Genomic DNA, 15,110 nt, shown 5'->3' on the forward strand with positions numbered 1-15,110 from the left:
ATGCTGCATTTTCTCTTATTTCTTTGCGACAATCTGTCTACTATTTTATGGAGAAATTTTGACTTTTGAGAGTCATCACTTAATTTTGAAAAGAAATTAAGAAACCTTTGTACAATACTTAGACAATTTAAAACAGGAAAATTGTTTAAGTTAGAGATTCTGAGTAGGCGGTTCCTATTAATGTTTTAGGAAGGTGTTAGGCACCTAAAACGTCCGCTAACTTGCGGTTATCTGATCTGTTTGAAAACATTCTTTTGATTAACTTTGGAACATTGATTTGTTGAAAAAGAAATTGATAAAGGAAGAGGTTTTCGCGAAATCAGTTTTTTAGCGACTTAGTTAGGGATTTAACTAGGTTCGCAAAGAGACAAGCAAACAAAAAAACGAAAGGGAAAGGGGGAAAATGGTAAAGTAATGATTTAGGCTTTTAATCTCAAACCATCGACCCTGTCCTAATCTAGTTGAGTTTTCGACCCGTTTTCACCTGTCCTAACTCTATGTTTTTTAGCCTTTTAGCTCGAGTCTCGCTTCACCTGTATTAAGTACAACTTTGGATTCGAGGCCCAAATAAATAATTGAAGGAATAAATAAATATGACAAAAATAAATAACGACGACAAATAAATAAATATAAAGGAGACACGGGTCTCGTCGCCGCTTCAAGAATGGGACTTTAATCTATTCTTCTTCTTCGGAGTCATGTACTATGAGATTATCTCCTTAGGGCCTTCGAAATCGACTTATGAAGGATAGGCCTCAATGGCCCATAATACATATGCTAAGAGAAAAGGGCCTGTCTAGGACACGAGCACATCCACATGCAAAATAAAAGTCAAGCCATTAATATGCATCCTAATGTCAATATTCAAACAAATACTGAATCACCATGTGTAATGAAGACATATAAAATTAACTAACCTTGTAAATATTGTCTAAGTTAACTACTGATAGCAAAACCAATCCAACAAATGAAGATAAGTGTCATAGAATACTCTTAGCAGTTTTACGATGAATCTAATCCGATCTATAGTAAGGTAAACTAAGCGGGATATCAATCAAGCAAGTAAACTTCAAACAAATTTGGATTAGCGTATCAGAACACCCTTATAGTATCCTCTGAACATGCACCTCTTAATTTTACATTAAATCTCCAAATGAAATAAACTGGTAAGAGCATCATAGACTAAATATTCTTGTAGCACATCTGAAGATGTAAGACTTCATAAAAAAAACAAAAACATAAAATAAAAAATAAAAAATGCTAGAGTTTTCGGAAGGCTAAAATAAACTCATGGTTTCGCCTAAACGGACAATATAGTGATAACATGGTTGAATTAAATTCATACAGGCAATCCCTGAACTGATCGAAAATAAATTAAAGATTTTGAACAAATTCTTCCCTTTACCAGATTTAATTCATCACAAGATCTTATTATTTTACTTGGAAATGATATAGTGATTCAGCATAGGGATTTAAGCATATAAAGGGACTCTAATTGGATTTCCATCTCTCTTTGACTGGTTATTTGAAACCATGTGTCCAAGGTCATTGAGATGTCATCAACCTCACAACTTTATTTCATGAATAAATCCATTTTTTCTCATGGATATCGAATTAGGGGCCCTAATGGACCATCATTTTACGTATAATCATAGAGACAAAACATGAGAGGGGCACGCGGATAGACGGAGATAAAAGGGGTAAACTTATTAGGACCTCGTTTGGCAAATAAAATAATGGAGACCGGTAGAAAGAAGCATAAACATGGTTGATTCTAGGCAGCAAAAATAAGCAAATATTTTTTACAACAATTGTGCTACATATGGTGAGTGATTGCGGACAGATAGACAGTAATCCTACGGTGAATGACTCGCCTTATGAATCCTTGCTAACATCATTATAGTGGTGATTAAAACGAATAGACAACACACAGATTCGAAAATGGCACATAATGGCTTTAGATGTTTGTGAGAGAAAAAGAGGAAAAAAAAAAAGAAATTTGGGAATAAATAGCTTCAAGGGAAACAGGTACAAACAAATCTCACTTAGGGGTAAATCCGAAATGTAATCTAATAAACCATGCTAAACAAATTTTAAACAATTTTTTGCAAGCTAAGACTTTTATTACAACCAAAGCAAGGAAATTAAACACTGTTAGGATACTCAACATAAGCAGGAATATTCAACATCACGAACGATAATCACTTGAAAAAAAAGAAAAGAAAAACCTAAGGCCTTCAACAGCTTCTACAGCAACAAATCCCACCTCATTCATGCTTACGACTAAACTACTGTTGCCACAAAGAAGAGAGATGAAGAAGGAAACAATAGATTAAAAGTTGAAGGAGCGAATTTACCTCTTTAAAAGTAGCAAACGGGACTCGAACCTATAACAAAAGCTCAACCACTACCACTAGAAGGTTTTCGAAGAGAAGTTTCTTCAATCGAACCCAGAAAGCTCAGAAAAGATTTTTCCTTCTTCAGATTTTTCCAACCCTAGAACTCCTCTAGGGCAGCAAACGGGACGACGAGTTATCAACAAACTTATCGCTACCAGAATCTCGCGACGTCGACCACCAGCAGAGCGTCCTTTTGATTTTTTCTCTTATAAATTTTGAAATCTCCCAGATTTTCAAGTAAGACTTTCAACTTGAATTCAAAAAAAAATCCAAGAATTTTTCCTCTCTGTTTTCGAAATCAGAAACTTACTCAGAAGATTTCCCCCTTTTCAAAACCCTAATTTTCAACCTAAAAGCCTAGGATCAGTCCCCAAAAGAAAGAAAAATTCCCCCAAGAAAGAAAAATTCCCCCCTTCAGACCCTAAAGAGAGCTATTTATAAAAGGAGGGTTGAGGGTTCGTTTTGAATTCAAAAGAGGAGAATGCTCACAAATTGTACCCCTATTGATTTTATTGAATGGATTTTCAACAGATAGCCAACAACCATTGGGGGAAATGGATCATTTTCCCAAGAACCAACGAAAATTTGCCAAACAGGTACGAATCCATACGCGTTATCCTAAAAATCACAGAATTCGGATGTTGGGGGTAACACCTCACCCTCTTATATAAGATTTCATACCAAAATCGTGTGGGAAAGCACGTGACTGTGAAGAGAAAGCAGAAAACGAGTTGGATTTGGGTTGAGATAAGGGGAATTGGGGGAAAATAGGTTGATTTGGATGGATTTTGGTCAAATGGGTCGGTGGGTTTGAATGTTATTTCACCGAAGCTGGGAATTGTTGTTGTACGTTGTATTCTTGTTCTTGGATGGTTGTATGTGTAGGTTCTTGAAGAAAAGGGGATAAAGATTATGGGACTGGGCCGGGTCGAAGGGATTCTGGGCCTGGGTTGGTAGGTGTAATTGGACTGCTGAGTTGTTGGATTAATTAGTGAAGGGAACAGGCTAATTTTGGTTTTGATTAGGTTATGTTGGGATTATTTAATAACCCAATTAAATCTAATTGGGGTTATTAAATAACCTTAATTAAATTTAATTGGATTAAAATAATCCCACTTAAGAAAGGTAATTGGGAATTAAGATTATAATTTAGGCAACTTATTTAAACTCTAACCAAATTGAATATCTCATCGGTCAATTGCATTACAATTGGCGCCAATTTGATTTCAATTAGAGTCAAATTTAATAAATTGACTAAATAAAATTGAAATTCGATATGAGTTAACACCTTATTTAATCCTGAGCTTCTTGATTCGATAAAATTGAATAGATATTTCTCCGAATAGATTATTTTTAGAATAAATCATATTTAAATCAAGATTTTAACCATTTGAATTTATTTTTAAAATAATCCTTGATTAAAATCTGATATTCCATAAAATAGTTATTTAAGTAACAAAATTACACAATTTTGTATAATTGAATACGATAATGTATAATTGTCACTTAAAATGACAAACTTGCCCAGATGAATATTTTTAAAATTTCTATTCAGACGAAATAAATATTTTGATTTTATTAAAACCGAAGAAGCTCGAAATTAAACTTGGTTGTGGAGGGCAAAAATTAGGTGTCAACATCTACCCTCTACTTGGAGTTGTTTGAATACACTCAAAGCAATTTGAATACTTTCTCCAAGAATGCAAAACATTATAAACGGGGATAAGAAAGACCTTTTTGTCTACAAATGTCAATCTATCAGAAGATGCTACTCGTGCACCATATCACTCCATTACTTGACCAGTAATATTAGAACTGGATGTGTTATATTTTGATGATGATCTTAACCTAAATAGGTTTGAGGATCCTCATCTTAAAAATTAAGAATAGATAACTTTGGTAGATCAAATATTAACACATAAAGATCAAAATGTAGCTATTCTTATTAATGAGGACATAGAGAACAAGTTCTCTAAATTTGATGAAGTCTCTGGATTAGGTGCCATGTATATGGAGACGGATTTTGATCCTTCAAACATAGACGAAATTCTTGCTCAATCTCAAAATTCTTCCCTAAGAAGCAGGCAACACTAAACGGAGGAACTATTCGCGGTCACATGTCTCAAGATATTCCAAAAATTGAAATCAAGTGTGATGTTGTCCATGGTCATGGTTCTGGGAATGTTCCTTTAAGAAACGACTAATTGAATGATGTAATGGAACTCAACAAAGTTCTGGAGGAACTGATCATGAAAGACAAGGGAAATGCAAGCCTATTTGTGAAAGAGATGATGGAATGAGACGAATTACCAGTCTACTGCTACTTCAGTAAAGGTTCAAGAATTCACTAATACACATATATATTTTGGGCATGAGTCACCTAATTTAGTACTTTAATCGACACCCTATTTTGAGGAACCAAGAACAAGGAGAAGTAGGCAAAACGTAGTCATTGATTAGAATGTAAAGCATGAATCTTGAGCCTAACTCAGCTCAGAAGCTAGCTTATTAGGGTATGATTGCCCAAGTTCATAGAAGAAGATCAATTACCTATCCCTTTTTCTAATGTGGGACTCCTAACACTTTCCTGCATGCTCACACCATGTTAACTGGAGCGTGGATAATATAATCGGGGTCCAACATTAGTGAACAAAGAATTGAGATGGGGTTGACTCTTATACCATGTGAATTGAAAGAGAAAGCCCACCTTGACTATTCTCTCAAGCTATTTGTGTTTAAATAGCAAAGTTTACTTGTCCAAAAAAAGGAAAGGAAATCAATACAAATCAATACTTTATTATAATAGGAGTAAATCAAGTTATCTACTATATTTACATATGATGTAGAATATTCATAGTATTCTAACAGAGTGGAACTAGTATTTGATTGTGCAAGGAAACATATCAGTTGTTTGAGATTTTTCACTAAATTGAAGATTTTAGTAACTCGTTTGGTAAATTAGTTTCCCTTAGGTTTATAGAAGGGTTAGTGTTCGTTATAAGACAAATTATTATGATATTGGGATTAATTGGATTCCAATAGAGTGGAATTTGTATATGATTGTGTGCGGAAATGAATAAGTTGTTGAGATTTTTCACTATTTTAGGATATTCGTTACTTTGTGTTAGAATGGTCAGCATTCGTTAAAATACAAATTATTTTGTGTGGAAATGTATGATTCGTTGAGACTTTTCACTACATTGAGATTTTAGTTACTGTTATTAGTTTCCTTTAGGTTCATAGAACAGTCGATGTTCGTTAAAACACAAATTATTATGTGTGGAAATATATCAGTTGTTCAAATTTTTCACTACATTGAGATTTTAGTTACTCTTTGTGGTTAATTAGTTTCCTTTAAGTTTATATAACTATTAGTGTTTCTTAAAAGATAAATTATTATCGATATTGGGATTAATTGGGTTATGATAGATTTGTTTCCTTCTGTTGTGTGACACTATTAATAATTGGAAAATATAGGAAATAAACACTAGATGGGTATTCTTTTCACATGTTTGACTAGCTGCACTTGAACATGTTAGTTGATTCAGAAAATGATATTTTTTGAATCCTCAAAGTCAGGATGCATCTTTTAAGGAGACTGATGAAGCAGTATAGAGATAGGAAGAGAAACTTAAACATAGTGTTCATTGACCTCGAAAAGGAGTATAGTAAAGTTTCTTGGGAGGTTCTATGGAGATGTTCAAAGTCTAGAGGTGTAATAAAGGAGAATATTCTAGAGGAGAATATTCTAGCATGATGTTATGGCAAGGAGCGTCTTGAGAATTACAAAAAAAATCTATTTTATAGATTATTAATTAATTCATATTTAGCTTACATTTCATATCTTCTATATATTTAATAAAGGAAAATAGTCTAGCATGAGGTTATGACAAGTGACGTCTTGAGAATTATCTATTTTATAGATTATTAATTAATTCATATTTATTTCATATTTCATATCTTTTATATATATAATAAAGGAGAATATTCTAGCATGAGGTTATGACAAGTGGCGTGAACTAACATCTTACAACAAAAATCTATTTTATAGATTATTAATTAATTCATATTTATCTCACATTTCATTGTGATAAAAAATAACTAAGTTTGACCAAAAAGTCATTTCAAAATAAAATCTATTATGAAAAAGATGTCATCTTTTAAACTATTTTAACATATTACAACAAAAATTATTTTATAGGTTATTTAATTATCTCATATTCATTCCATATTTATTTCATTTCTATATATACTATTATATATAATAAAGGAGAATAGTCTAACGTGACTTATGACAAGTGGCGTTTTGAGAACTAACATCTTACAACAAAAATCTATTTTATAGATTATTAATTAATTCATATTTCATATTATTATTATTATTATTATTATTATTATTATTATTATTATTATTATATATTATAATGGAGAATAGTCTAGCATGAGGTTATGACAAGTGGCGTCTTGAGAACTATCGTCTTACAACAAAAATCTATTTTATAGATTATTAATTAATTTATATTTCATATTATTATATATAATAAAGGAGAATAGTCTAGCATGAGGTTATGACAAGTGGTGTGTTGAGAACTAATATCTTACAATAAAAATCTATTTTATAGATTATTAATTAATTCAAATTTATTTCATATTTTATATTGTGATAAAAAATAACTATGTTTAATCAAAAAGTCATTCCAAAATAAAAACTATTATGAAAAAGAAAAAGATGTCATCTCTTAAACTATTTTGACATATTACAACAGTAAATATTTTATAGATTATTTATTTATTACATATTCTTTTTCATAATATATTTAATTTTATATATATATATATATATATATATATATATATATATATATATATATCTATAATCTATAATCTATAATATATAAAAAGAGTGTGAAGGGCCTTAGAAATATTTTTTGTACTTTTTGTCCTTCATTAAAAGTCTTTTCTTTAGATAAAATTATCTTTTCACTATTTTTTTCTAATAACTAAGAGGTAAAAGTTAATTAAATATATTTATAATAAAAGTTTTTTTATTAGAAGTCGTCAGAATTAATGACAACTAATACTTTTTTTCATTAGTTTAAGAATTCTAAATCAACTAAATTTAATTTTAAGAAGATTTGAAAATCTAAAAATAAATATAAACTATTAAAATAAGAAAAATTGAGGAAGTATCAAAATTTTAAAAGCTTTAAGTACATAATTTCTTTTCTATAGAGAAGCTAGTTTCGACATGGGTGGCTAATGACATAACAAATTTATCTAAGGGTAATTTGGTCATTCATTTCAAAAGTTTTTAACCACTTGCTGATATTTATTATCTAAGGATAATTTGGTCATTCACTTCAAAAGTTGATAATCACTTGCTGATATTTATTACTATTACAACATTATACGTGTACTCATCACAAATTTGCTACCAAACACGTGGAACTTTCTTAACATTGATAAATTTTCTACCAAATATGTGTAGCCATTTTTCCAACTTTTTGCAGCTCCTCAATATTAATTAACATTTCTCTGTAAAAAAAAAAAAAAAAGAAATCTCAAGTCTTTCGTCTCTGTCATGTTTAATCCAAACAAACACGTAGTATTTTCCAAATGACTTCTTAATTTTTCTCCTTCTGTGGTTTTTTATTGTGTGTAATATAGATTTTGTTCTTTCGTGCATACAGACTACTCTGTGTTATGTAATTGTAAGATACGTTTTTGGTTAGTAGCTTTCATATGAAATTTAATTTTATATATAAATTAAATTGCTTATTTGGGGTTTTATTTGATATTTTTTTTAAGAAGAAAATCCAATTTGGTTAGATTACCCACTTGGGATTTCTGTTCACTGTTGATTTTAATGGAAGAAGAAGATCCAATTTAATATCTAGAGTAAGCTGCTTGTTTGAGGTTTTGCTTAGGATTTTCTGATTCTAATTAAAGAAGAAGCGTTAATTTAGTTAGATTGCTTACTTGAGATTTCTATTCGCTTTTGATTTTAATGGACGAAGAAAAAGACCCACTGGGTTTTCCAATTTCTACATAGATTAATCAATGTTTTTTCCTTATTGATGAGTTCTCTATAAAAATATTGCTTTGTTGTTTGTTCATATTTGTAGTTATAGAGATGTCAAAATAGCAGTGACAGAAATTAGGAAAAAGCATGAGCACACACCAGGCTTCCAAAATCACTTGGTAAGAATACAAAGAATAGATTTTAAAAAATCCTCTTTTTTAGTTACTTGTATTTCTCATGAATGTATTGTGTATACAAAGATCATAACCAATTGGCTTAATATGATGAAGATAGATGAAAACTAACAGACTTGGTTATTGATTTTCCTGGTGGACATAATTCTACCAACTGGCATATTAGATGATTGTTTTACTTGTTCTGTTCTTACATTAGTTTTGAAGTATGAAAACTTGATTATGTTTACCTAAATTGTGCCGTCTTTTGATAAGGTTGTTAGGAATATCCTCGATTAATTCACCAATCTAGGTGACCTTATTTGAGTGGAACCGTATAAGGTTACAATGGACAAGGAGATGGGTACAGCGACTTGGTTGCATCTCCCACATGAGGCAATTTGAAGGTTAGTGGGCTGGAAATTTCCTCTCCCTAAATAGATGATGCCTGTTGTGGATTTAAGGTTATTTCGTTGGAAGTATTTCTATAAAGTCCATCCTAATGGCACATTGGCGGACCTTAATTGATACTACGTGAAATCTAAATACTTGGAGTTCTGGATTTATAGTTAGGGCTATGAGAAGCTGCTATGGACGAACTTGACTGTATATTTTCATGTGTATTCAGTATTGTACTGCATGATGCTCAAAATCATTTATACTAATGAAATGAAATGGTAAAGTATGGTCATTCCCTGTATGACGCTAATGTTGTAAAACATAAGGGTAAAGTCTATGTGTTAGTATTTCTTTTGCATAAAAATAATAAGTTTTACTTACACGGTGGGATGTGATAATGCCTAGATATAGAAGTATGTTTAACCCCTTTTGTTTCACTGTTTTGGCGAGGGATTAGCGGTAATTTAAACATCTTAGAGTTTCCTTTTATGTCTATTAGTCAGTAGCTTGATATATTTTGATCCCTTGGTCAGTTGTTGTTGAACTCAGAAGTTCCCAGAGATGAAAGTAATTGGTGAGATTTGACAGGTGTATTGCTTCGGTATAACAAGTCTGATACTGGAGACTATTAGAGGTTGGGTTGTCCTAATCAACATTCTTGTTGATCTTTACTAATTGTCATGACTCAGTAAATCAATCTCTATTTTTCTTGAGATTGGAGGAGGTAGAAAACCTAAAGGCAGGCAAGACCAATTACCAAAGGATCAGACTTCAACACGTTGACAGTGAAAGTTATCTTTACATTCATGACAGAAAATACAGTCGAATTGCTGAAAGTCAGTAAGAGGTGAGCTCAAGATCTTAGTGGCATTAAAAGTTGTCATTTCAATTATATACCTAGCCTTATGCTACATTTTTTAGCCAACAATTTTCATTTGTATATTCCTGCAGGTGTGTGGTGTAAGAAAGAAGCATGGTGATAATGTTTCGTTGGCAGCTCTCTTTGATTTTTCTGTTGATTAATTTCAGGTTTGCTCATATGTTTTATTTTTTTTCCTCCTTTTAGTAACTCCTTTGAATTTCTCATAACATTGTACCAACTGCAACATAAAATATACAGCTAAAGTGATAGGAGCAAAAATACAATAATTATTTGCTGGTTCATTTTATAGAGCCACGTGTAGATATATCGAAATATGTCTCTTTTCAACATTTATTCCATTTGAAATGTATCTTCTCCAGATGAAAGCTTTGTTGGAGCTTTAAATTTTTGAAATTTTAGCATAAATTTAGAACAATCTACTTTACTCATTGGATCTTATACTGCTTTCAAGAAAAAATCAAGATAGGTATGTTTCTCTTAAAGTTTTACTTGAGTTTTCTCCCCGTTCTCTTGCCTTTTATTCTCCTTTTCAAGTTCTCTTTGAAAATTTTCTTTTTTTTATTATGTGCTTTCAAAAGACAATTCTTTTTATTTACATATTAGTTCGAATTTGAGATCATTCTTTCCCTCACTTTTAATTTATTGTCTCTCTTAGAAAATGAGTTTGATAAAGAAATTTATGATAATTTTATTCAAAAATGAACTAAAACTGACGAGATTATTGTGTGAGGTTTGAGATTGTGGACAACTATTTTTTTGGATGTTTATGATTTGGTAGTGATTTTCTTCTGATGAAATGAGAAAAGGAACAAAGAAGATTCAAAAGATACAAAATTTTGGTTTATGAAAACATCAATATACATATGAAAAGGAAGTTTGATTTTTTACTTTTTTTGAGATTTGATGATCAATTTGGGAATTAAGGTTGAGTACTCGTGGTATAGTTTGTTTGTAGAGAAAGATTTTTGGTTGAAGTGCCTGCAGAGAGATTGCGGCCATAGTTTAGCCATTTGATTATTCAAATTTGCATAAGATGAAGTTTCGAAATGCCCACAGAAAACAGATAAAATTTTAAGATTAATTTAATGTTTTATATTTTTGAATTAAAATGTATAAATATCATAGTTGCACCACTGGTTTGCATATTGTTGCATCAAATAGTGCGGATAGTGGTGAAAAATTCTCTTTTATATCTACAAAAAAATAGGAGGAGACTTTCATTTTTGCCCACTTTCAATGTGCAATGCATTGGACATCTTTTATTTGCTACTAAAAGCATTATTCCATTATGGTGAATGTTGTAATAAATTATCTATAGATCTTGTAATTGTAACTTTTTGCTTGTCACTTTTCCGACATTTTCTACAGAATTGAGTATCCAACGAGAATCTCATCAACTCTTGTATAATTGGTCATGCTTGCAACAAATATCTTTGAATATGTACAGTTATAATTTGATGCTCGATTGTATTTTTGAAAGCTAAATGTGATAAATTGTTGTTAGTTTCATTTACAATCAGATTTTCTGATCTTGCTTTAATCTATTTAATTTTATGTGTTCCTTTTAGCCATTCATATCAAAACAAAGTGAGAGTTTGAACAAGATGAAGGGGACATGGCAGTGAAGAAAATCTCAGGAGAATCTAGAACTAAGAAACAGGAACCTGAAATTGCTCTTGTTGGTGTAGTATGCATTGTGATAAACTGCTTTGTCTCTGAAAGATTATGTTTTGGGGCATAAAGTCGGGACATCTCGACTTCTTACACCTTTAGTTCGAAGCTTTCTTTGTTGTGAACATTGAACACGAGTATTTGTATGTCGTGTTAAGAGTTTAGTGAATTTTAAAATACTGAAAATATTCTTTATGTTGGGCGCGTATTGACACGGCCTTCCACTTCTAGTAACAATATAATCAATGATTTTATAAAGATTTAACTTTAAAAATAATGAAAGATTTTAAATATAAGAAAAATAATCGTGTCATAAATATGGTTCAAATTAATGCGTCTATCTTAACCTCCGACAGCAATGAAAAGAGGTACTACATGATAAATGTAAAAGTGATGATCCATCAACGACTTGAAACTTCTGATAGTAAAACAAATATGTGCTTACATTAAAATATATATTTTTATTTACATTATTATATTAACATGTGAAAAATTTTTAAAAAGTGATTTAAACCTTTACACTTCATTAAAAATCTTCGCAATAAATAAAATCATTTAATTTTAAATAATCAAACATTACACGTGAGAGACACATGTGTTTAAACTAGTTATATTAAAAGTGTGAAGGGTCTTAGAAATATTGTTTGAACTTTTTGCCTTTATTAAAAATCTTGCTTTAAAAAAAAATTGTCTTTTCACTATTTTTCTAAATTTAAGAGTTGGAAAATAATTAAATATTTATAGTAAAATATTTTCTTTTTAGAAGTCATTAGAATTGATGACAACTAATACTTTTTTTATTAGTTTAAGAATTCAAAATTAAAATCCAAAAAATTAAGAACTATTAAGATATATAGTAAACTTTAAAAGTTTAAGAACTCCTAAAATATGTAGTAACCTTATAAAAATTAACAAAAATGTATGAAAAAGAAGAAATTAAATGTCTATAGACGTGCAAATTTTCTGTGGGTAGGAGTATACTATTTTAACAAAACATAACCATTTAAATTAATTTAGGACATTTTCAATTAAAATATTAAATTAACGGTACTTGACAATTAATGTTGGTAGGTTTTCGTTTCATTTTATATGCGAAAAAGGCGTCTTCAAAAATATAATAATAATTAAAGAGTCCAAAAAAAAAAAAAAAATACTACAAACGTTCTCACAAATGAATGCATGGTGTCTCTCACACCAAGTTTGTTCACTTCAAACAAAATGGTTTGCTTGATTGTTGTTTTATAACCAATAATTGTTCGAAAAGATTGTTTGATATTTTATCTTTTGTTATGTATTTTATGAACATGTTTTAGGTATTTGAGGCATTGAAGGTGAGCTTCATTGAAAAGGATGAGATAGTGGTGATGAATTATGTTTGGAGAAAGTTTGTCTTTGATCTTGGAGCTTTGAGTATGAACTTTGAAGGGACCCTCAAAGACTAGTAAAGTAGGATAATGTTATGACCATCTCAAAAGGAGAAGAAAAAAAGAGATTCTTTTGTAAACGGACAATAAAAGAGAGATTATACGTGCTAGGAGAACTTATTGATAATTTAAAGCCTGTAGAAATTAGAAAATAAAAAGCATGATAATTTAAAATATTGAAGCTAATCTTATTTTATCATGAATATAATCCTGGTTTGCCACCACCAGAACTTGGCAGCCGCAGCCAAGTGAATCGGAATCTAATTTCTCAAGCGAATCAGATTTCGAGGCTTTAGCTGAGGATGGAATCTACATGGATGATTCTGATTTCTCGAGCGAATCGAATTCAGATCCGGATTTGGTTTTGAATTTGGATACAAAGCAAAAGGTTAATGAGGAGGAGGATGATCAATCGAGCAACTATGAAATTTTGGATCCTTTACCAACGCATGATCACACAAGTTGTTGCAAGTGTGATGTACGCATGATCACACAATTTGTTGCAAGTGTGATGTGGAAGATTCAGTATAATCACACAAGTTGTTGCAAGAGTGGCGTGGAAGATTCAGATGATAAATTTGGGATTGAAAAAGATTGTTGGAAAAAGTATTTCCAACAGCTCCGCCAAAGTCAAGTATATGTTTGTCATATTACCTTTAATAATGTGTAACAACCTTCCTACCTTCACGAGGTAGTGATAAGGTTTAGGCACACTTTAACTTTTTCAGTGAAATTTTATCGAGTATATTATTGTTGTTGTTTTGTGTTTATCCATATTATGTATCAATAACTTGTTCGCGTTGCGTTCTCCTTTAGTTTCCTCATCAAGACTTGGCACATCAATACGATTTATAGCTCTGGAAAGACTTGGGAGGTTATAGCATGTATTGATTAATGAAACTCGTGACAAATATTTTTCTTGGTTTTGTTTGTTGCTGCTATTGGGTTGATTGTTTAGCTGAGAGTCTTTACGGAACAAACTCTTTACACCCCACTCCACCGAAATGCGTAAATTTTAAAACTTTTTCTTAAATACGTTTAGGGATTTGACATTAAAGATACTTGGTTACTTGCTTGAGATAACTTCTGCATTTTTTCAAAACTTACTTCTCACCAAAACATATCGATTGCAATAGATAATGTTTGTCTCTAATTGATTGACTTTTACTTTGATAGAGATTTGACATTAAAGATTATCCTGGACTTGTGCACTTTCATGGATTATTGTATTTCCCAGGCCAACTACTTGGAATTTCCTACACTAATGTTGGAAAGATGAAGAATTATGTTGCACAGGCACGTAAGCTTTATAATGAGAAATTTGTATGCTCTTGTCACACTTTTCATTGTCTTTCTACTTGTTCTTTTTCCTTGTTTTCTCTAGAAAGCTGACAAAGCTCTCGTGTATTCATTTTAAGACACTAAATATGTGGCCAGTGAGATTCTCAAGGTTAATGGAGATGACTATGGCATATACTTAATTTTGTATTATCTTTACAGTTACCAATGGCAAGAAGGAATATTTTCAAGCTAAGATGGTGTGATGTGTTGGTGTATCTTTGCGTTTCTCAATCATTAGGCCAAGGGTAATGAACTCTACTATACATACCTCTTTTTTTCTCTTCAAGTTTTTTCAACTATCACACAGGGACAGCTCAAGCATATTGGTGGCCTAAGGCAAAAATCAAACGGAGTCCTTAAATTTTTTTTAAAAAAAATAATTTTTTTTTACTAACTCTATTTTCAAATCTATATAATCGACTTTTTCTAATTATTCTTTTTTAAGTAATAATATAATTAATGCATTTAATCTCTCTTGAGACATAATACTCTAGATATATGAACTTCTAATAATTCTTTTCTTTTATATAACAAATTTAATTTTTCTATAAATAATATTTAATTTTTTTAAAAAATATATATATAATATATTATCGTAAAAAATGAGGTCCCTCAAATTTGGGGACCTAAGACGGCCGTCTATTTTTTTTGGAAGGTAGAGTCACCCCTACTATCACATTATGAATGGTCATTTTTGCTTTGAAGTTTGAATAGAAGAATTTTGTTGTTTTTATTAATTTAATGATATTCATATGTTATCTAATATATATAAATATATATATATATATATATATATAT

At 30.7% G+C, this 15,110-nt stretch overlaps 2 long non-coding RNA genes across 4 annotated transcripts; one reads left to right on the forward strand and one right to left on the reverse strand.

The window, feature by feature from the left end:
- Positions 1–404: 404 nt before the first annotated feature.
- Positions 405–3,327, reverse strand: LOC124898762. Its single transcript, XR_007055529.1, has 2 exons — positions 2,358–3,327; positions 405–796 (listed from the first exon to the last, which is right to left on the reverse strand). It is a non-coding gene; the product is annotated as an uncharacterized LOC124898762 (long non-coding RNA).
- Positions 3,328–7,868: 4,541 nt separating this feature from the next.
- Positions 7,869–11,733, forward strand: LOC107871191. 3 transcript variants are annotated; one of them, XR_001674635.2, is made up of 6 exons: positions 7,869–8,001; positions 8,525–8,600; positions 8,871–9,001; positions 9,582–9,840; positions 9,945–10,022; positions 11,445–11,733. It is a non-coding gene; the product is annotated as an uncharacterized LOC107871191 (long non-coding RNA). The 3 variants fall into 3 exon arrangements; XR_001674636.2 differs by lacking the exon at positions 7,869–8,001 and adding an exon at positions 8,011–8,297; XR_001674634.2 differs by lacking the exon at positions 7,869–8,001 and having other exon boundaries at positions 8,310–8,600.
- The last annotated feature ends 3,377 nt before the right edge of the window (positions 11,734–15,110 follow it).

Source organism: Capsicum annuum, chromosome 5, assembly GCF_002878395.1.
Source record: "Capsicum annuum cultivar UCD-10X-F1 chromosome 5, UCD10Xv1.1, whole genome shotgun sequence".
Classification (NCBI taxonomy): Eukaryota; Viridiplantae; Streptophyta; class Magnoliopsida; order Solanales; family Solanaceae; genus Capsicum; species Capsicum annuum.